Source organism: Hibiscus syriacus, unplaced genomic scaffold (genome assembly GCF_006381635.1).
Source record: "Hibiscus syriacus cultivar Baekdansim isolate YM2019G1 unplaced genomic scaffold, ASM638163v2 tig00110503_pilon, whole genome shotgun sequence".
NCBI classification, from domain to species: Eukaryota; Viridiplantae; Streptophyta; class Magnoliopsida; order Malvales; family Malvaceae; genus Hibiscus; species Hibiscus syriacus.
Window position 1 is genome coordinate 5,167,941 of NW_024062764.1, and position 22,976 is coordinate 5,190,916.

Genomic DNA, 22,976 nt, shown 5'->3' on the forward strand with positions numbered 1-22,976 from the left:
GCGTTGCGATATACGGATACGCATTGCGATTTACCCATACGCGTTGCGATTTACGGATACACGTTGCGATTTACGGATACGCGTTGCGATTTATGTGTTCGCGTTGCGATTTTCATATTCGCGTTGCGATTATGGAAAATCGCAATGCGAATTTGTACTATCGCATCGCGATTTTCAAGAATCGCGTTGCGATTTTGGAAACTGATTTGCGATTCTGGGGATCGCGTTGCGATTTTTATTTCGCGTTGCGATTTTGTTGGTCATTTTGGCAAATCCAAAAAAAGTTGGTTAAAATCGTATATTATAACTTTTTTTTGGTCACTGAGGCGATTCTCTCTTATTATAAATACGACTCATAAAATTAGTTAATCTGTTATGAAACCCGTCAATGAATAAGTACATTAATTTTTATAGTTAGGGTTTCATCAAATAGAAAGAAAATGGTTTATTCTTGTTCAATTTTCCCTATAGCTCTTCGCTACCCCGATCATCATATTTTTACTTCTCCAAAGAGTTTTTTAAACACTTTTTCTAATGCAAAAGTGTTGTTTTTTCAACTTATTGGTTTAAGTCAATAATCACATTTCAAACGTTAAATTTTGACTGAAAATGAATTGTTTGATAATAATTTTACATTTCAAACAGAATTTTGAACTAAAAGTATTTGGACAAGCATTCTCAAACGAACCTTAACTAATAATGTCTATAATTTCCCTTAATGTTTTTGTAATTTATACTTTATAGGGTAAGATTAAAATTTCAAAATACACTGATTAAAACGAACATAATTAAAAATTCAGAGACTAAATTATAAAATTATGCATAGTATAAGAACTTGTGACATAATTTGACCAATATATTTTTCTCTCCAAGAATTAAACTAAGAACTAAGATAAATATTCAAATTTATAACTGGTTGGAACTTGGGACGCTAATTCCCCGCCAATCGCCAGACTTAATTTGAAATTCCTTGATTACCCTCCTTAATATAAAAAATTACACCTCACCATTCTACTTGTTAGCTTCCACTTTATTGCACGGTGCAATTTGCACCCCGTCCGTTAAGCCGTTAGTAAGCAAGGGCATTTCAGAACATTGATTTTCAAACTTGAAATTTTGATTAAAAAAGTTTATAGAACAAATAAATACCTAAAGTATATCATTTTTTTCATTTAAGTATCTAAAGTATTTTTTTTATCAAAATAAGTATCTGAAGTTATTTTTTTGTCAAAATAGATAACTAAAGTATTTTTTTGTCAAAATAGGTACCTAAAGTATTCAATTTTTTTTCATCTAAATACGTAAATTATTCTTTAATTAGTGTCACATGTCAACATTTTTAGAACTTAGATGAAAATGTTTAAATAATTTAGGTACATATTTTGACATAAAATACTTTAGGTACCTATTTTGACAAAAAAAAAGTTAAAATATTTATTTTGACAAAAAATACTTTAAGTACTTAAATGAAAATAGAATATACTTTAGGTACTTATTTGTGAAATATGCCTTAAAAATACAGATAAAAATTTCGATCTAAATCTCAATCCTTCTGAATCTGTTTAGCCAAACAGAAAAAAAATCATCCCACTCTTCGGCTCTTCGCATTGTGTGTAATTTGTATGCAATTAGAGCAATGGCAATGGTGGTGTAGTGTAGGCTCAGTGAGTCAACCCGACTCCATTTCTTACTCGGATAATCAACACGCTAAAGAGGGAGATCAGATGAAACGTATCAGCATTTCGTTAACCGTTTCCTAGATCTTCCGAGTTGGTGATTGATGAGTTGTACTCGACTAGGGAATGACTTCTACTGAAGCCGATTCCCGCGTTAGCAAATTGCTAGTCCCGGCCTTAGAGAAGATCATCAAGGGCGCTTCGTGGCGGAAGCACTCGAAGCTGTCTCACCAATGCAAATCTCTTCTCAAGAAACTCACTCTCCGTCGAAGACGCCGTTATCTCCGTCTGATTCGGAGCCGGAAAACTTGATCCCTGGCCTTATCAACGACGGAGGCCACGTGGACTATTCACTCACTGAACAAGATCGTTGATCCCTCCATTGATTGCATTCAGAAGTTAATCGCACACGGTTACCTGCGTGGCGAAGCGGACCCCACTGGAGGCCCTGAGGCTAAGCTGTTAGCCCAATTGATTGATTCGGTATGTAGATGCCACGTTTTAGGTGATGACGCCATTGAATTATTTGAAAACGCTTTTAACCGCGGTAACTTCCTTCTCATTGCGGATTCATGGTAACTGTTTGTTGCAAACTGTGAGAACTTGTTATGATATTTACTTAGAAACCAAAAATTCAGTTAATCAAACGACTGTGAAAGCGACTTTGATTCAAATGTTAGTCGTTGTGTTTAGGAGAATGGAGGCAGATTCCTCCACAGTTCCGGTTCAGCCAATTGTAGTGGCTGAATTGATGGGACCAGTTGAGAAATCAGATGTTGATGGATCAACGACTAACTTTGTTCAAAGTTTATTACTAAAATTATGCATGGCATTGAGGGAGTGTTTAATCCAGTGACACCAAGTAAGGTTTCTTTAGGTGTCCATGATGGTGCATTTGACACTACTACTGTTGAAACCACAAGGTTACTTTAGGTGTCCATGATGGTGCATTTGACACTACTACTGTTGAAACCACAAATCCTGCTGATTTTCTGGATTCTACTGATAAGGATATGTTGGATGCAAAATATTGGGAAATTAGCATGTATAAGACGGCATTAGAAGGGAGGAAAGGGGAGTTGGTGGATGATGAAACGGAGAGAGATGATGATTTGGAGGTTCAAATTGGGAAAGACGGCAAAGTTATCAAAGGCTCAAGGCGCATCGAGGCGCAAAGTATCCTAGAGCCTTGAGGCGCGAAGCGCATGAAAGGCGCAGGATTCACAAAGGCGAGGCGCATGATATCCAAAAAATTGTAATACATGTATATATTAATGCAATCAAACTCAAATATCATATATACCCAATATTAAGCTTCAATAGAATTCATTCTCAAACTCAAATACCAACCTAACGTCATAAAAGTTATCAACAAGCATAAATCAAGTACTAAGTTTAACAAAAGCATCCAACATGCATAAACAAAACATCAAATAAAGTCACTGATAATCATCATCAAACATCAAACGTGACACATGTCACTCACGTTTTTATTAACAGTAGAAACCTAAAAGTATAACGGAAGAAACATTATACACTTATTTTTAATAAAAAAAATTAAACATCAAAAATTAATTTTAAATATGATTTAGACATTTAATTTTATATTAATCATTATTTAGAAAAGGTAAAATATAGAAATGTTGTTAGACGTAAATTTTTAATTACGATTAAATTAATATAAACAAATATCCACATCAACCGGTCACAAAACGTTCTGCGTCATGACTTTATCCATTCCCCACAAGTACCTGCGACAACTAAAGATTTTTCTTCCCGCCAATCAAAATACGACACATTACCATAGCTTTTGTGTTTAAAATTACTCACTAGTCACTTTCTCCTTTTCTTCACCTTCTTATTCGTACGAAGACAAACCATCATTCAAAATCTCCCTACCGACCTTTTTGTTCTTTGTAGAAAATGAATCCAAATAAGACAATGGAGGATGAACAACACCTATCTATCGCTTTCGTGAACCGTCGTATCCAGTGGCTGTCCCTTCACCTGACCCCACTTCTACCGCTCCAACCTTCACACCAACTCAACATGCTAACGTACGCCAAGTCGACCAATAAACTAAAGGTTGACAAAGCCTCCCTGAAGAGCTACATGAGAGGGAAAAACAGGAAAACATGAGAAAATCATCGAGTTCTTTGAGTCGAGGCCCGATTTGTAAACCTGGGGATTCCGATGAAGGAACACAAGGTTTTAAGCCCACATCGGTCCTCGACTGAGCCTCGCGCCTCAGAGCCTTGCTGTGCCTCACTGAGCCTAGGTGCGCCTAGGCTACGTGCCTCGCTTCAGTGTTGAAAAAGCCCCTTTCAGTGAGCCTCTACGCTTTTGCGCCTCAGGCGCGCTTTTTACAACTATGAAAGACGGGATGCATTTTTGGTCTTTAGAGCACTTTGTAAGTTGTCAATGAAGACACCACCTAAGGAGGCTTTGGCGGATCCCCAGTTGCTGAGAGGGAAGATTTTGGCTCTGGAGTTGTTGAAGATTTTCTGGAGAATGCTGGAGCTGCTTTTAGAACAAGTGAAAGGTATCTTTTGTGTTCCATATTTTTACATATTTATTTGATCATCTAATTTGCATTTCCAATAGTTTCTTAGGTGTAGGGCTTTAGTTCTGTATTTGTTTAAATTCATGGAAACTATGATGTGTAATTTTTTATATGCCCTCTTAATATTATTAGTTTGCAGAATAGGATTTAGTATGTGCTCAATTTAGGTTATATTCGGAATCAACAGTGAGTTATAGGCAGACGATGAGTCTCTAAGGATTGACAAAATCATTGAAACATATTTTTAGATTTTGAAACATCTGAGGTGTCTTTTTTTGACGAGGTGACGTTGAAGTAAATCTTGGTGGTGTAAAACTCTCTTGATATTTTAAACCATATTGTGCCGTATCTGTCTTGTCGGTGTGGATCCTTTGTACATTTAGCAACGTGTTCTGGGTGTTCTACTGATGTGCCTTTGGACAACGGTGGTGCATTTGCTTGTTGATTTCAATAACATTGTTGTTCGCATTCATATTCCAGCACCACCTTCAGTTCTTTATTTGTCTTTGAGATGTTATACTTTTTGTTCTTGCCTTAACATTGGTAGTGGTGGTAGTAGTAAGCAGTCTGTATATAATATCTTCAATTTCCTTGATTAAAACTGACTCTATTTTATCCCACATTTCTTTTCTTTTCTTTTCTTTTTTTGGCTCACATTCCCTGTCATGAATTTGAATTTTTCCTAATGGTGAAAATGCTTCTGGTGGTACAGGTTTTTAGGTGCCATAAAGCAGTACTTGTGTCTGTCACTTTTGAAGAACAGTGCTTCAACTCTTATGATAGTTTTCCAGCTTTCTTGCTCCATTTTCATTAGTCTGGTGTCCAGGTTTCGAGCTGGCCTGAAAGCTGAGATTGGAGTGTTTTTTCCTATGATTGTTCTGAGGGTCCTGGAAAATGTGGCTCAACCTAATTTTAAGCAAAAGATGATAGTTCTACGCTTTCTGGATAAACTCTGTTGATTCACAAATCTTGGTAGATATCTTTATTAATTATAATTGTGATCAGAGTTTCAAATCGCGGTCGCGGTCGTATTTTCGGTTATTTCAGATTTACCGTGATTGCGGCCGTAACGGGTAACTCGGACGGCGGCGAAACCACTATATCGCGGCCAAAATCGAGATCGCGGGTCGTTTTTTAAAACCCTGATTGTGATGTCAATTCGTCAGACATATTTGAGAGGTATTTTCCCTACCTTTATAATTTTATCAGACTTACGAAACTACTTCTTTTAGAAGTTAATTCCTTTTGAATATTTCCCAATTTTTTCATTATTGTTCTTTCCAGAGTGGTCAATGGACTTCTGAAAACAATTCAAGGGGTTCCTCCGGGTACAGAGACAACACTATTGCCTCCCCAGAAAGAAACCATGAAACTTGAAGCTATAAAGTGTTTAGTGGCTATTTTGAAATCAATGGGAGACTGGATAAACATACAGTTGCGCATTCCAGATTCTGATTCTACCAAGAGATTCGAAGCAGCTGAGAACAGTCTTGAACCTGGAACTGCCCCCATGGAAAATGGGAATGGGGATGAGCCCGTTGAAGGGTCAGATTTTCATTCTGAAACCCTAAATGAAACTTCTGGCATCTTAACGATCGAGCAACGCCGAGCTTACAAGCTTGAACTTCTGGTATGTCTTCAGATGATGTCTGGTAAACTGGTCTGATTTAGCTGATCATGGTTCTTGAAATCTCATATAAAATTCCTGGCAGGAAGGTATATCTCTTTTTAATCGGAAGCCTGAAAGAGGAATTGAATTTCTTATCAAAGCAAAAATGATTCGTGACTCCTCAGAGGAGATAGCTGCTTTTCTTAAAAATACATCTGGTCTGAAGAAAACGTTGATTGGTGATTATCTTGGAGAAAGGGAAGATTTACCACTGAAAGTGATGCATATGTTGACTACTTTGACTTTCAAGGCATGGAGTTTTATGAGGCAATCCGAGCCTTTTTGCAAGGTTTCAGATTGCCAGGTGAGGCACAAAAGATTGATCGAATCATGGAAAAGTTTGCTGAGCGTTATTGCAAATGTAACCCGAAGGCTTTCATCAGTGCTGATGCAGCATATGTCCTTGCTTACTCGGTCATTATGCTCAATACTGATGCTCATAACCCTATGGTTAAGAACAAGGTGCATATACATTCTCTATCTGATATTGTTTCCATTTAGTGCTTAAAAATTGATGTTCTCCCCTTCCCGAAATTGAAATGTGCAGATGTTAGCTGATGATTTCATAACAAACAACAGTGGCATAGATGATGGAAAAGATTTGCCTGAAGAGTACTTAAGATCATTATTTGAACGGATCTCAAGAAATGAGATCAAAATGAAAGACGATAATTTGTCTGTGCAACAGAAACAGTCAGTGAACTCCAACAAAAGTTTAGGTCTAGACAATATCTTGAATCTTGTTATACGCAAGCATGATGAAGACAGGCATATGGAGACCAGTGATGATCTTATCAGGCACATGCAAGAACAATTTAAAGAGAAAGCTCGCAAATAAGAGTAAGATCAACCAGCTTTGGAGCTTTTATATTGGTGCTCTACCATGGAGAGATTCCTGTTTGACTGTATATAGCTGAACCATCTTACTAGATCATTTTTTTTTTAAAATCTTGTTAGGGTGGCATTTAACGATTGAAATAGAAACTTTATTTTTTATTACCATTTGATTTCCATTGAATGTCATTTTGTAGGTCAGTTTATTATGCAGCCACAAATGTGGTGATTCTGAGATTCATGGTTGAGGCATGCTGGGCTCCTCTGTTGGCTGCGTTCATTGTGCCTCTAGACCAAAGCGATGATGAAGTTGTGACAGCTTTGTGTATTGAAGGCTTCCGCCGTGCAATACATGTCACTGCTGTGATTCCATGAAGACTCAGAGAGACGCATTTGTGACTTCATCAGCTAAGTTTTCATCACTTCACTCTCCTGCAGATATTAAGCAGAAAAATATTGATGCAATCAAGGTTAGTATTCTGCTTCTTCTACGGTGAATATTTTGTTAGTGAGACCCGTTATTAGAACTCCTCGAAAATTTCCATTTGCTTGTGGACCTAACATAGAATTTTCCTTTCACATTGTTATTAGGCAATAGTTACAATTGCAGATGAAGACGGAGATTATTTACAAGAAGTTTGGGAGCATATTTTGACATGCGTCTCACGGTTTGAGAATTTGCATCTCTTGGGAGAGGGTGCTCCTCTGGATACCACTTTCTTTGCCTTTTCTCAGAATGAATCTGAAAAATCTAAGCAAGCCAAGTCCGCCGTCCTTCCTGTTTTAAAGAAGAAGAGTTCGGGGCGAATTCAGTATGCTTATTCTGCCATGATGAGGAGCTCGTATGACTCTGTTGGTATCGGAGGTACTACTTGGACAATCACATCTGAAAAGATGAACAATTTAGTCTGTAATCTCAACATGTTGGAACAAGTTGGAAGCGCTGAAATGAATCGTATATTCGCACGTAGTCAAAAATTGAATAACGAGGCTATCATAGACTTTGTTAAGGCTCTTTGCAAGGTGTCCATGGAGGAGTTGCGATCTACATCCGACCCTCGGGTTTTCAGCCTTACAAAAATTGTTGAGATAACGTAAGAATCATTCCGCTTCTCTTCCTTTGCCTTAATCTTATTGCAGTTAATTTGTTTTATGTTTCTTGACTCCAAATTGTTGATCTACTGACAGGCACTACAACATGAACCGGATCCGACTTGTATGGTCAAGCATCTGGCTTGTACTTTCTGATTTTTTCGTGACCATTGGGTGTTTCGAAAACCTTTCGTTTGCAATCTTTGCGATGGACTCTTTACTGAAGCTATCAATGAAATTTTTGGAGCGAGAAGAGTTGGCTAATTACAATTTCCAGAATGAATTTATGAAGCCTTTTGTTATTGCCATGCAGAAGAGCAGTGCAGTTGAAATCCGAGAACCACAGATGGTATTGTCTCGAGTCCGTCATGTCAAATCTGGGTGGAGGATCATGTTCGTGGTATTTAATTCTTTTATAACTATCTTAACACATTTATTCTTTCGATAACTTGATCTTTAATAAATTTATCATTGAACTGATGAATCTCTTTTTCAGGTTCTCACCACTGCAGCTTATGACAAACACAAAAACATTGTACTGCTAGCCTTTGAAACAGAAAAGATTATTCGAGACAATTTTCCGTACATAACTGAAACCGAAACAACGACCTTCACAGATTGTGTGAATTGCCTAATTGCATTCACTGACAATAAGTTCATCAAAGACGTTAGTCTTAATGCAATTGCTTTTCTGCGATTCTGCGCCATGAAACTTGCCGAAGGAGATCTCGGCTCATCTATGAATCAGGATAAGGAATCAGGGGATACTTCTCAATATTCACCTAGCAAGGGGTCTAATGGAAGGCAAGAAAACGGAGAGCCGATGGATAAGGATGATCATCTCTATTTTTGGTTACCGTTGTTGCCCGGTAAGGAAAAACGAACTGGTTTTGACGCTATCTTCATACTCTAGAAATGCATTCAATTCTGTACATTGCGTTTCGTTGTCGAAACTTGGCTTGACCCTAGACCGGAAATCAGGGAGAGTGCTTTACAACTGCTATTTGAAACTTTGCGCAATCATAGTCACCTATTCTAATTACCTTTATGGGAAAAAGTGTTTGAATATGTCCTTTTTCCGATATTCGAATACGTGCGCCATGCTATTAATCCATCAGGTGATGACCTACTTAAGCAGGGAATCGATGGTGGCATGAGCGAGATGGATCGAGATGCATGGCTGTATGAGACTTGCACGTTGGCACTTCAATTACTTGTTGATCTTTTTGCGAGCGTTTATCATACCGTCAATCCACTTTTAAGGAAGGTTCTCTCCTTACTCTTAAGTTTCATTAAGCGTCCTCACCAAAGCTTAGTTGGTTTTGGAATCGTTGCGTTCGTACGCTTAACGAGCAGTGCCGGTGATCGTTTTCTTGAAGAGCAATGGCTGGAAGTAGTTTCTTCATTGAAAGAAGCAGTTAATGCAACACTTCCTTATTTCTCTTGCTTTGTTAGCGGGGATGGCATACTCGAAGGCAGCGAACATGCATCGAGCGCCCAAAGTAAAGAGGCTTCTCATGGTTCCAACACGTCTCGTGACGATTCCGAGAACCTGAGAATGCAACATCTTCGTGCTTTTTTGTCCGATGCTAAGTGCCGAGCTGTCGTTCAACTTTTATTGGTTCAGGTAGCGATGAAAATTTATAACATGTTTCAGACTCGCCTTTCAGCTAATAACATCTTAGTTCTCTTTGATGCAATGCACGATGCAGCGTCGCATGTTCATGCGATCAATAATGATACGACATTATGTATCAAGCTCCAAGAGTTTGGTTGGATGACACAGATGCAAGATCCCCCGTTGTTGCGTTTCGAGAACGAGTTGTATCAATTTTGCCTTACATTCTTGCATAATCTGATAACGGATAGGCCTACAAGTTTCGAGAAGGGTGAAGTAGAGTCTCATCTTGTCAATCTTTGTAGGGAGGTGTTACAGTTTTGTTGGGAAATAAAACGAGTAATTTTCCTATAACCAGATTAGTGAGAATACGAAATAAAAGCGGAAAAATAATACCCGAAATTGATAACGGAGTTCAGCCAATTATGCTTACGTCTCCGGACTGCTGCATATCTTTTACTAAAGAGAGAAAATTTACAAGTGTTTACAAAACACTCACAACTCACAAGAGAACTCTCTATACTCTTTAGTAATGGGAGAAAGAAATGATTTAGGATGATTTTGAAGCTAAATGGGCTAGAGTATTTATAGTTGAAGCTTAAGGACTAATATTGTAAATACCCTAAAGTGCAGAGACTAATTTGCAATTATCCCATTACCATTTTTCAACAAAAAATCTGCCAACCCATTGAACAATGCACCATTCGGTGCCAACCTTTGAAATTATGCACCATTCGGTGCATCTTTGACTTTTAACAATCTCCCACTTGAAGACTGATTTTAATATGTCTTCACACCTTGATCAATGTAGCAGCATTTATGGTCGTGTTACTCTAGGATGCCAACTGAATCTGAACACAACTTCAATTTTTCCGTAGTCACCGTCTTTGTTAACATGTCTGCTGGATTTTGAGCTCCACTAGTCTTTGAAGGATTGTTCCTCACTTGAACATCCTTGGCAAGACCCTGCTTCGACCCTTCTCTTAAGATGGTCTCTGAAGCCATGTTCTCTACACGAACATGCTCGACAAACTCCTTGGACACATACAACTATTCTTGCACTTGGCTTCTACTTGGTTTGGTAGAAATGAACCTTATTGAGCCAACTCTCAACGCCTCTTCGATCTTGGGTTCATTCTCTTCTCTAGAAAACTTTTAAAATATACACCATTCGGTGCATCATTGACTTTTAACAATCTCCCACTTGAAGACTGATTTTAATCTGTCTTCACACATTGATCAATGCATCAATATTTCTGGTTGTGTTACTCTAGCATGCCAACTGAAGATGAACACAACTTCAGTTTGTCCGTAGTCACCGTCTTTTTTAACATGTCTGCCATATTTTGAGCTCCACTAGTCTTTGAAGGATTGTTCCTCACTTGAACATTCTCGCTAAGCCCTTGTTTTGACCCTTCTCTTAAGATGGTCTCTGAAGCCATGTTCTCTACACGAACATGCTCGACAAACTCCTTGGACACGGACAACTATTCTTGCACTTGGCTTCTACTTGATTTGGTAGAAATGAACCTTATTGAGCCAACTCTCAATGCCTCTTCGATCTTGGGTTCGTCTTCTTCTCTGGAAAACTTGATCTTGGGCTCATCCATCACCTTGGATGACTCAGCTCCCCTCGGGTAATTTTGCAACACTTCTGGCATCTTAAGTCTACGCCCCCTCGTTTGCTCGACTCTTACCCTCGGCTCTTACCCTCGGCTTAGCATCTTTGACACTTGAACTTGTGACAAGGCTGCACACATCTTCCCCAGACTCATCATCTGGTTCATCATTGAGTGAATTTTCTCTGCCACTCGAGGAAACACATTCCTCATCCTCTGACTTACCTTCATCGCGGAATCTCTTGCCGCTACCCTCGACTTTCGGCTTTTCTTTGGAAGTCTTGTTCTTCTTGACTCCAAATTATTTGATGGACTCAGCGGTTGTCAAGGCTTTAGACAACTCCTTGACTTCCCTTCGCTCCAACACTCTCTTCGCTCATGGCTTCAATCCGAACATGAAGGTAAAAAACTCATATTCTTCAGTCAAACTTGGGACTTTGAGCATGAGTTTTCTGAATCGTCTCACATACTCCTTAAGTCTCTCTTTATGCCTGAGACGCCTCAACTTAGACCACGCCTCCATCCTGGCATACTGTGAGCGGACTTGCTCACTTTGCACCCTCGGCTTGACGGCTTTATCTCTTGCTATCGCACCGGGTCCCTTCTTGTGCTTGACTGCTTTGATACCCGCAGTCTTGTCACGTTTCGATCCTGGGTTAACTACTTGAGAACTTGTAGTCGCACCACTCTTGCTCCTTGATTTGGCTACTTTGGAACATGTAGCCTCACCAAGTCTTTCCCCTATCTTGATTGCTTGGATACTCGTAATCTCGGGCTTTCTTCTGGTTTCGGCTGCTTCAACATCAATAGTCTTGCCTCGTCTCGATCCTTGCTTGGCCGTATTGATCCCATCAATCGGACCAAGCCTTTTTCCTGGCTTGGTATCTTTAACACTTACGACCATGCTAATTCCCGCTACTTCTCCTTCTTTCATCCTCTTTATGATGGCTGTAAGGCGACGCTTCTCGGGACATCCTCTAATCAAATGAGGACCACCGTAGAAGTAGCACTTCAATTTTTTCTTGCTCATCTTCTTCTTTACACTGGACTTAGCCTTGTAATTCTTTCCTGATAGCTTTCATTGGCTACGAACAGTCGATGGCTCACATTGGCCATTCGAAGAGCTTTCTCTACCATCTCCATGTTGCACCTTTTCCCGGTCTCCCCCACTGTTGCCACTATCCCTGGGCATGGGCCTGGACGACACATTGCTATCTGGCTTGACTCCTGCAAGCTCAGTCAACTTTCTGGCTACATCTATGGCCTCCGAAAGTCTCTGGGCATATCCTTGCTCTCACTCGAGCATAACCCCTAGTCTAAGTCCTTCTAAGAAGGTCTTGAGCGTACCCCATTCACTCATTGCTCCCTTGCATATGAGCAGCTCCCTCTTGAGCTCATTAACTTCGTTTCTCAAAGCCATCGCTCCCACTCAAATCTGACTTCTTTTGGATCGTTTCTGGCAATTCCCGCGAACCACCGTGTATTAGAACACCTACGTCGAAAAACTCAAAGCGCCGACCAAATTTTACCATTCACAAAATTCACTATTCATGTGAATAGTAACCCACAGAAAAAACCGACAAAATTAACCACCAAAGGCTTTGATACCAGTTGTTGAGAAATAAAACAAGTAATTTCCCTATAACCAGATTACTGAGAATACGAAATAAAAACGAAAAATAATACCCGAAATTGATAACAGAGTCTAACCAATTATGCCTATGTCTCCGGACTGCTGCAGATTTTATACTAAAGAGAGAAAATTTACAGGTGTTTACAAAATACTCACAACTCACAAGAGAACTCTCTAAACTCTTTAGTAATGGGAGAAAGAAATGATTTGGGATGATTTTGAAGCTAAATAGGCTAGGGTATTTATAGTTGAAGCTTAAAGACTAATCTTATAAATACCCTAAAGTGTAGGGACTAATTTACAATTATCCCATTACCATTTTTAACCAAAAAATCTGCCAACCCATTGAACAATTCACCATTCGGTTCCAATCTTTGAAATTATGCACTATTCAGTGCATCATTGACTTTTAACAGTTTTTATATCGAAACCGCAAACTTCGAACTGATTTCCATAACATCCCCCGACTACCAAACACAATGTGTAACCCAACCCGTACCCAACCCGAATACGAGTATGAAGTGTCACATTGACTTTTCAAACTTTGACACTTAAAGAAAAACAGGGAAATTTTAAATTTTCATTAAAACAAAATACGTTAGCATTCGTAATTAACAACTTATTACATGCCAACACTCTATACACAACCAAAATACCTACTTTTTCAATTACTTCTGATCTGATCTTTTAGTAGTGATACTGTCCTTGCCACTTCTATTACTGCTCTTATTGTTTCTTGGTACCTACGTGTAAATCACTTATACACTAAGTCATAGACTTAGTGAGGAAATAAATGAACATGTAACAATAAATTCATGAATATGCATTCTTACCATTTGATCATGACATTTCAATATGCATGTACATATTCACTATAACATATATAATCATGTCATGCACATATGAAACTTACCTTCTTGTATCACTTTCACTTTAATTTATCTTTCAATTGCCCATGTACATTATTGAGAACAGAGGTATGTGAGTACATAGAGGTTGTGCACTATGCTGTCACCACAGCTCGTATAATCCCTTAAAGGGGCACTGAATATTTGTCCCGAAGGACCACTGGATATGTCCCGAAGGATCACTGGATATGTCTCGAAGGACCAATGTAACCCTGGACTCTTGGCATGCCAACTATACCTACAACTCTCATATCATATAACATGGGCTTAAATATGAATACATTTCTCATTTCATATCTCTTTCATCACTTTTCATATAAACACATATAATTATTTCCATTATTCCACATACCTGGATTGTTTCTCTTGTAATGGCATTCGTTCACATAATATTATATTAAAGAAAAATAAATTATGCATGATATCACTATAACAATAATATATCTATGCATGTACATAAGTATAAAATCATGAATGCAACTATCAGAGATAGACTTATCACAAGTCTTATCTCTATACACTTTAACTATAAAATGCACTCACCTTAGCCTTGCTTATTTTGACTCGATCCTAATCCTTCGTTCGAAATTACGTTCTATATCTACATAGTAATACATTGATACATATCAGTATACTAATTGATATATTCTAAACTATCACTCTTTAGGCTAAAAGAAAACTATTTTTTCATCTTTTAATGAAGGTATGCATCGATGCACTACACCATGTATCGATGCATCCCTTGACGGGTGCATCGATGCACTATCTATGCATCGGTACATAAATCTCATTCGATGTTTGTATTTTACACTAATGGCATTCGATGTTTTTATTTTAAAGGAGTGCATCGATACACTTCATGTGCATCGATACACCTTGAACAATTTCTGGGATTTTACCCTTGATGTATCGGCACACATTGAATGTGCATCGATGCACATAGCCCAGAAATGTTATTTTAGCACGAAAATCTCTTCATAATCTTCTCAATACTTTATATTTCCCCTCTTTTTATATCCTTAACTTGCATACACCTACTTAAACTAATTAATACCCATTCAATACCTCTTAAACTTAAAAATTCAATCCTCCACATAGATTTCAAGAATCTCCCTCAATTTTCAACATGTTCTAAATCTAATTTTAACACTTCGTATGTTTTAATTAAGTCGATAACAAGTCAAATTCAACCTCCGATTTCAAATATGAATTTTATTTCAAAATTCCATTCAAGAACTCCTAATCTTTAATTTTTCCTACACCCTTCATCTTGTTGCTTTAAAGTAAATTAAGCTTTCCTTAAGCTTAATTAGCATCTAAAGAGCAAAACCAAACTTAAATTTCAGCAAACAATTAGCTCATGAGAAATCTCACCTTTGTTTTGACCTCTTTACGTGTGGAGAAAGAAGAGAAGAAGATAACTCTGGAACCTTGTGTTTTGCTTGATTCTTTTCCACGTGTAGTTAATATATATATCCCTTCTTTAATTATTTCCTTGCAAATGACCATTCTATCCTTCAATTCCATCTTCCTTGCAATTTAACCCTATACCAAATTACAATATTATTCAATTATTCTGCTTTAATTACTAAATTCTGAAGTTTTACAATTTAGTCACTAATCCAGTATTGAGGCTGTTACAAATCTCCCCCTTAAGAAAATTCTTCCTCAAATTTTCATTATGCAAAAGAGATGGGGGTACTGAATCCTCATGTCCTCTTCACGTTCCCATGTTGCTTCCTCTATCTTGTGATTCCTCCATAATACTTTAACCAATGTAATAGTTTTGTTTCTTAGTTGCTTAATCTCATTAGCTAAGATTTTAACCGGTTCCTCTTCATAAGTCAAATCCGGTTGAAGCTCAACCTCTTCTGGAGTCACGATGTGGAAGGGATCAGATCGATACTTTCGAAGCATTGAGACATGAAAGACATTGTGATTTTTCTCCATTTCAAGTAGCAACGCCAGCTTATATGCCACTGGTCCAACTCTCTTTACAATCTCATACGGTCCGATGAATCTAGGACTAAGTTTTCCCTTACGTCCAAACCTCAAAACTTTCTTCCACGGAGACACTTTGAGAAACACTTTATCTCCAACTTGATATTCTATCTCTTTTCTCTTTAAATCTGCGTATGATTTCTGTCTATCAGCTACTGCTTTAAGATTACTTTGAATTACTTGGACCTTTTCTTCTACTTCCTGGATCAACTCAGGACCAAGAATTTCTTTATCTTTAAGCTCGAACCAATTTAGGGGCGTATGATATCTTCTTCCATAAAGAGCTTCATATGGTGTCATTTTGATGCTTGATTGATAACAATTGTTGTACGCGAATTCAGCAAGAGGCAAGTACCTTTCTCGTGATCCTTTGAACTCGATAACACAAGCTCTCAACATATCCTCCAAAATTTGGATTGTTCTCTCGGATTGCCCATCAGTTTGAGGATGAAATGTTGCACTAAAATTCAACCGAGTTCCTAACGCTTTATGTAATGATTTCCAAAACCGTGAAGTAAATCTAGGATTTCGATCCGAAACAATAGAAATAGGTACTCCATGTAGACGTATAATCTCCCTGATATACAACTCGGCATACTTGTCCATGATAAAGTCAACTCGTACTGGAATAAAATGAGCTGACTCAGTCAATCTATCTCTATAATCAGCCAGATGGAATCTCTTTTATTCGGAGTCAAAGGTAACCCCGTTACAAAATCCATTATTGCATTCTCCCATTTCCACTGAGGAATAGACATTGGTTGCAATAATCCTGATGGAACTTGATGCTCAGCTTTAACTTGCTGACACGTTAAACATTTTGATACGAATTCTGTAATATCTCTTCATTCCAGGCCACCAATATCTATTTTTGAGATCCATATACATTTTGTTTCCTCCAGGATGTATGGTTAATGGACTACAATGAGCTTCCGTTAACAAGTCTTTCTTTAACTCATCATCATCTGGAATCACTAGCCTCCCTTGATAATATAGGATCCCATCAGCTTTCATTTCATAATCCGTAACCTCTTCATTCTTTATCTGTTGTAGCTTCTTTGAACGCCTTTCATCTCTAGCCTGTAATTATTTAATTCGATCTAGCCATGATGTCTTAAGAGTTAACTATGCACATATTGCACCATCTCCGCTTAATGATAGTCTGGCATCCATAGCTTGTAAGGCTGCAAACGTCTTCCGACTTGAGGCATATGCTACCACAATAGCTTTCCCTGGATGGAAATCAATCACTACATCGTAATCTTTTAAGAATTCCACCCATCTCATTTTTATTAAATTCAACTCTTTCTAAGTCATCAAGTACTTTGAACTCTTGTGATCTGTATACAAGTAGCACTTTTCACCATACAAATAGTGATGTCAGATCTTAAGTGCAAACACTACTACAACCATCTTTAGATCATACATTTGATAATTCTTTTTTCGTGCGATTTTAATTATCTCGATGCATACGTTACCATTTTTCCCTCTTGCATTAACACGCATCCTAAACCGTTATGAGACGCATCACTGTACACTACATAGTTCTTGCCAGATTCGGGTTGAATTAACACTGGAGCTTTTGTTAAAATCCTCTTTAGCTTTTCAAAATTCTCTTAGCATGCCGGAGTACACACAAATTTTACCTCTTTCTTCAAAAATTTAGTTAGGGGCAACGCTATTATCGAAAATTTTTTAACAAACCTTCGGTAATAACCAGCTAACCCCAGAAAACTCCGAACTTCTGACACATTCTTTGGAACTTCCCACTCTAAAATGGCTTTGATCTTTTGAGGATCCACTCGAATTCCTTCTGCAGAAATTACATGTCCAAGGAACGTCACTTCCTTCAACCAAAATTCACATTTAGAGAGTTTAGCATAAAGCTTCTTTTCTGTCAAAGTCTGTAAACAATTTTTAAATGCCAACTATGCTCTTCTTCCAACTTTGAATATACTAAAATGTCATCGATAAACACCACTACAAATTGATCCAAATAAGGTTGAAATATTTGGTTCATCAAATCCATGAAAGAAGCTGGTGCATTCGTAACTCCAAACGACATCACGATAAACTCATAGTGACCATATCTTGTTCTAAACGCCGTCTTTGGAATGTCTTTATCTTGAATCTTTAATTGATGATAACCTGAACGTAAATCAATCTTCAAGAACACTGAAGTTCCCTTCAATTGATCAAATAAATCGTCAATTCGGGGGAGTGGATACTTGTTCTTGATGGTCACTTTATTGAGTTGTCAATAGTCGATACAAAGACGCATTGATCCATCTTTCTTCTTAATAAATAGGAATGGAGCTCCCCAAGGTGATACACTTGGTCTAATAAACCCTTTGTCCAGTAACTCCTGTAATTGTATCTTTAACTCTTACAATTCTTTTGGAGCCATTCTGTATGGAGCCATGGCAATAGGCGCAATTCCAGGCATTATTTCAATCTGGAATTCTACCTCTCTGTCTGGAGGTAACCCTGGCAACTCTGCAGGAAATACATCGGAGAACTCTCTCACTATAGGAATTTCTTCAATCTCTTTATCTTTGGCTCTTACATCCATCACATTAGAAATAAACCATTGACATCCTTGTAACAATAACTTCTTTGCCGTCATCACTGAGATTACATTTGTCAATGGATTCCACCCTTCACTAAACATCACGACTTCTACCTCTTTCAGACTTCTCAACATTACTCTTTTCAGTCTACAGTCGACATTAGCGTAATAATGATATAACAAATTCATTCTCAATATCACTTCAAATTCTTCGAAAGGTAATTCCATCAAATTAGCAGGGAATTCAATTCCCTGAATTCGTATAGGATACCCTCGACTCACCATATTTACCCGAGCACTGTGCCCTAACAGATTCATCATTATCACCTCATTGCTAGTAGTTTCTAACTGAATATTCAATTCTCTCAGTAACTTACTAGTAATGTATGAATATATAGACCCCGTATCAATCAATACTATAACATGTTTATCAAACAACAGAAAGATACCTGTTATAATATCCGGATCATCCTGATCCTCATTGGTCCTGAGATTATACACTCGAGCAGTGGAATGTATCTCTTGTTGAGTAGAGGACTCTGACTGACTTCTTCCTCTGCCTCTACTTCTTCCCCTTTGTCCTGTAGAAATAGACCTCTCTGGCTGTACAGATTCACCGGCTACCCTGGGATAATCCCGAACAAAATGTCTAGTATCCCCACATCTAAAGCAAGCTCCAAAAATCATTCTACATATTCCAGAATGATTCTTTCCACAATGTGGGCATATTCAGACTTGGCTTTGGTTAGATCTCCCAGCTTCAGATCCCACTGACTGAGTTTGTCTAACCCTTATTGAATTTAATCCTCTAGCAGAGGATGCCACTGATTCTGACCGCGCTTGGGGTCGAGAACTAACATCTTTGCCCGTTTTTGATAGTGTAACGCTTGATGATACACCCTATCTTTTTGATATCTGAGCTCGAGAATCTCTGAACCTCTCATTCTGAGCTCTTTCCAGAGCTTTAGTACGATTCACCACTTTCTTGAAATGAAGATAAATTCAACACAATTAACATATCTTTCAGTCGAGGACGCAAACCCTCTACAAACCATTTGTAAGCATCCTTATCCGTAGGAATTAACTCAGTAGCGAAGTGACTTAACTTGTTGAATTCATATTCGTACTCATACACTGTACGGTTCCATTGCTTCAGGTTTATGAACTCTTGCTTCATTTGTCGAATGAACTAATCTCCGATGTATTTATGCTTGAACTCTTCTAGAAACAATGACCAAGTTACTTGATCACCAGACATTCTCAATGTAACGTTGGTCCACCAAATTCTCACTTGCCCTCAAAGCAAGGAGACGACTCTATCCATCTTGTCAGCATCGGAACAATGAAGTCCCTCAAGCATGATTTTCACGTTATTAAGCCAAAGGTCATCAGCAAAAGGACCTTCTTCTGCTTCACCTTTAAATTATGGTGCTCCTAAGCCCTTCAACTCCTTTGCAACATTCATATTCGGAGTTGAAGTAACGAAAGGTTGGAAACGCGCCAATACTGCGTCTAGTGTTCTGAATAACACATCTTGACCAGCTACAGGCACTCCCAAGGGTGCATATTCTTCACTCTGCCTGGCCAGGGCAGGTGAATTACTACTTTCAGCGGGCCTATCATCTCCCTCTTCACTTTAGAGCTATGTCCGGACATTTAACAAATACAACATATAGTTCTATTAGCAAAACAACATACTTACTATTCTATCAGATCAGAAATTTTCACTATTTTGTTGGCATGTATATATTATACGGCACTCTAGACTCCGGTTTATACTGAGAATCGACTAAACCTTAGCTCTGATACCATTAAATAACACTCCCAACCCGTATCCGACCCGGATACGAGTCTGAAGTGTCACATTGACTTTTCAAACTTTGACACTTAAAGAAAAACAGGGAAATTTTAAACTTTCATTAAAACAAAATACGTTAATTTACATAAAAGAGATCACAAAATACAAAATTGATCAGAGCATTCATAATTAACAACTTATTATATGCCAACACTCTATACACAACCAAAACCTACTTTGTCAATTACTTCTGATTGATCTTTAGTAGTGATGTTCTCCTTGCCACTTCTATGTTCTTCTTGTTCTTGGTACCTACGTAAATCACTTACACGCTAAGTCATAGACTAGTGAGGCAATAAATGAACATGTAACAATAGATTCATGAATATGCATTCTTACCATTTGATCATGACATTTCAATATACATGTATATATTTCACTATAACATATATAATCATGTCATTCACATATGAAACTTACCTTCTTGTATCACTTTCACTTTAATTTATCTTTCAATTGCCCATGTACATTATTGAGAATAAAGGTATGTGAGTACATAGATGTTGTGCACAACGCTATCACCACAGCTCGTATAATTCCCTCAAGGGACACTGAATATTTGTCTCGAATGACGACTACGTCCTGAAGGACCATTGGATATGTCCCGAAGGACCACTGGATATGTCCCGAAGGACCACTGGATATGTCCCGAAGGACCACTGTAACCCTCGACTTGGCATGCCACTATACCTACAACTCTATATATAACATGGGCTTAAATATGACATTTCTCATTTCATACTCTTTCATCAATAAACACATATAATCTTTCCATTATTCCACATACCTGAATTGTTCTCTTGTAATGGCATTCGTTAACATAATATTATATTAAAGCATAATAAATTATGCATGATATCACTATAACAATAATATAGGTATGCATGTACATGAGTATAAAATCATGAATGCAACTATCAGAGATAAACTTATCACAAGTTTTATCTCTATACACTTTAACTATAAAATGCACTCACCTTAGCCTTGCTTATTTTGACTCGATCATAATCCTTTGTTTTCTCCGGAACGAAATTACGTTATATATCTACATAGTAATACATTCATACATATCAGTATACTAATTGATATATTCTAAATTATCACTCATTAGGCTAAAAGAAAGCTATTTTCATCTTTTAATGAAGGTATGCATCGATGCACTACACAATGTATCGATGCATCCCTTGACGGGTGCATCGATGCACTATCTATGTATCGGTACATAAATCCCATTCGATGTTTGTATTTTAAACGGGTGCATCGATGTACTACTTGTGCATCGATACACTGATGGCATTCGATGTTTTTATTTTAAAGGAGTGCGTCGTTACACTTCATGTGCATCGATACACTTCATGTGCATCGATACACCTTGAACAATTTCTGGGATTTTACCCTTGATGAATCGGTACACATTAAATGTGCATTGATGCACATAGCCTAGAAATGTTATTTTAGCACGAAAATCTCTTCATAATCTTCTAAACACTTTATATTTCCCCTCTTTTATATCCTTAACTTGCATACACCTACTAAACAATACCCATCAATACCTCTTAAACTTAAAATCCAATCCTCTACATAGATTTCAAGAATCTCCCTCAATTTCCAACATATTCTAAATATAATTTTAACACTTCGTATGTCTTAATTAAATCGACGACAAGTTAAATTCAACCTCCGATTTCAAATATGAACTCTATTTCAAAATTCCATTCAAGAACTCTTAATCTTTAATTCTTCCTACACCCTTCATCTTGTTGCTTTAAAGCAAATTAAGCTTCCTTAAGCTTAATTAGCATAAGGAGCAAAACCAAACTTAAATTTCAGCAAACATTAGTCATAAGAAATCTCACCTTTGTTTTGACCTCTTCACGTGTGGAGAAAGAAGAGAAGAAGAGAACTCTGGAACCTTGTGTTTTGTTTCCTTCTTTTCCACGTGTAGCTAATATATATATATATATATATCCATTCTTTAATTATTTCCTTGCAAATGACCATTCTATCCTTCAATTCCATCTTCCTTGCAATTTAACCCTATACTAAATTATAATACTATTCAATTATTCTGCTTTAATTACTAAATTCTGAAGTTTTACAATTTAATCACTAACCCGGTATTGAGGTTGTTACACAATGGTTGATCCCTTTGGGTTCAGGGAGACGAAAAGAACTGGCCACACGGGCACTGCTCGTCGTAACAACTCTCCGGACCATATGTAGCGTCGGAGGCGCATTGTTTGAGAAGAACTTGGCTAAGTTCTTCCCTCTTCTTTCGAGCTTGATGAGTTATGAGCATGGTTCGAATGAAGTGCAGGTAACTCTGAGTGATATGCTCAGATCCTCGGTTGGCCCATTTTTGCTTCAAGCGTGTTGACTCTTAAACCAAATTAGAGGGACCATATGGTAAATATTTTTCTTTTTCTCTTTTTGGCCTCGTAGATACTCCATAGTTCTCGTCAATGTTGCTTCGAACTTTTTGTTTTAAAAGAGTATGTTTCATATTCGGCAAAATCAGAGAAATAACGGAGAAAGAATAATTAATTAATAAAATAGAACACCTTCAAAAATATTTTGAGATTTATAGTATTATTACACTACTTTGAAACTCGTCACGTGGATATAACAAGTTCTAATAAAATATATTTTTTATTAGAATTTATCTAGAAAACATAACATTTTAATAGAAAATTACATTTTTATTAGAACTCGCTATGCTCAAGTGACAAATTCTAATATATATATATATATATTATGCCTACCTATGAGTTTCAAAGTATTATAATAAATGTCATGAATCTCAAAATAGATTTTCACTAACTATATATTTCAAAAATATTTTTAACGCCAACATTGCACTAATTTTGCATCGATATTCATATTTAATCATAGTTGATACATGAATATGATTTTTTCGAATATTTAAAAAAATAAAT

The 22,976-nt window shown here is 37.5% G+C and overlaps 1 pseudogene; it reads left to right on the forward strand.

Annotated features, from left to right (window-relative positions):
* The first annotated feature begins 1,802 nt into the window (after positions 1-1,802).
* Positions 1,803-22,417, forward strand: LOC120129574 (annotated as a pseudogene).
* Positions 22,418-22,976: the final 559 nt, after the last annotated feature.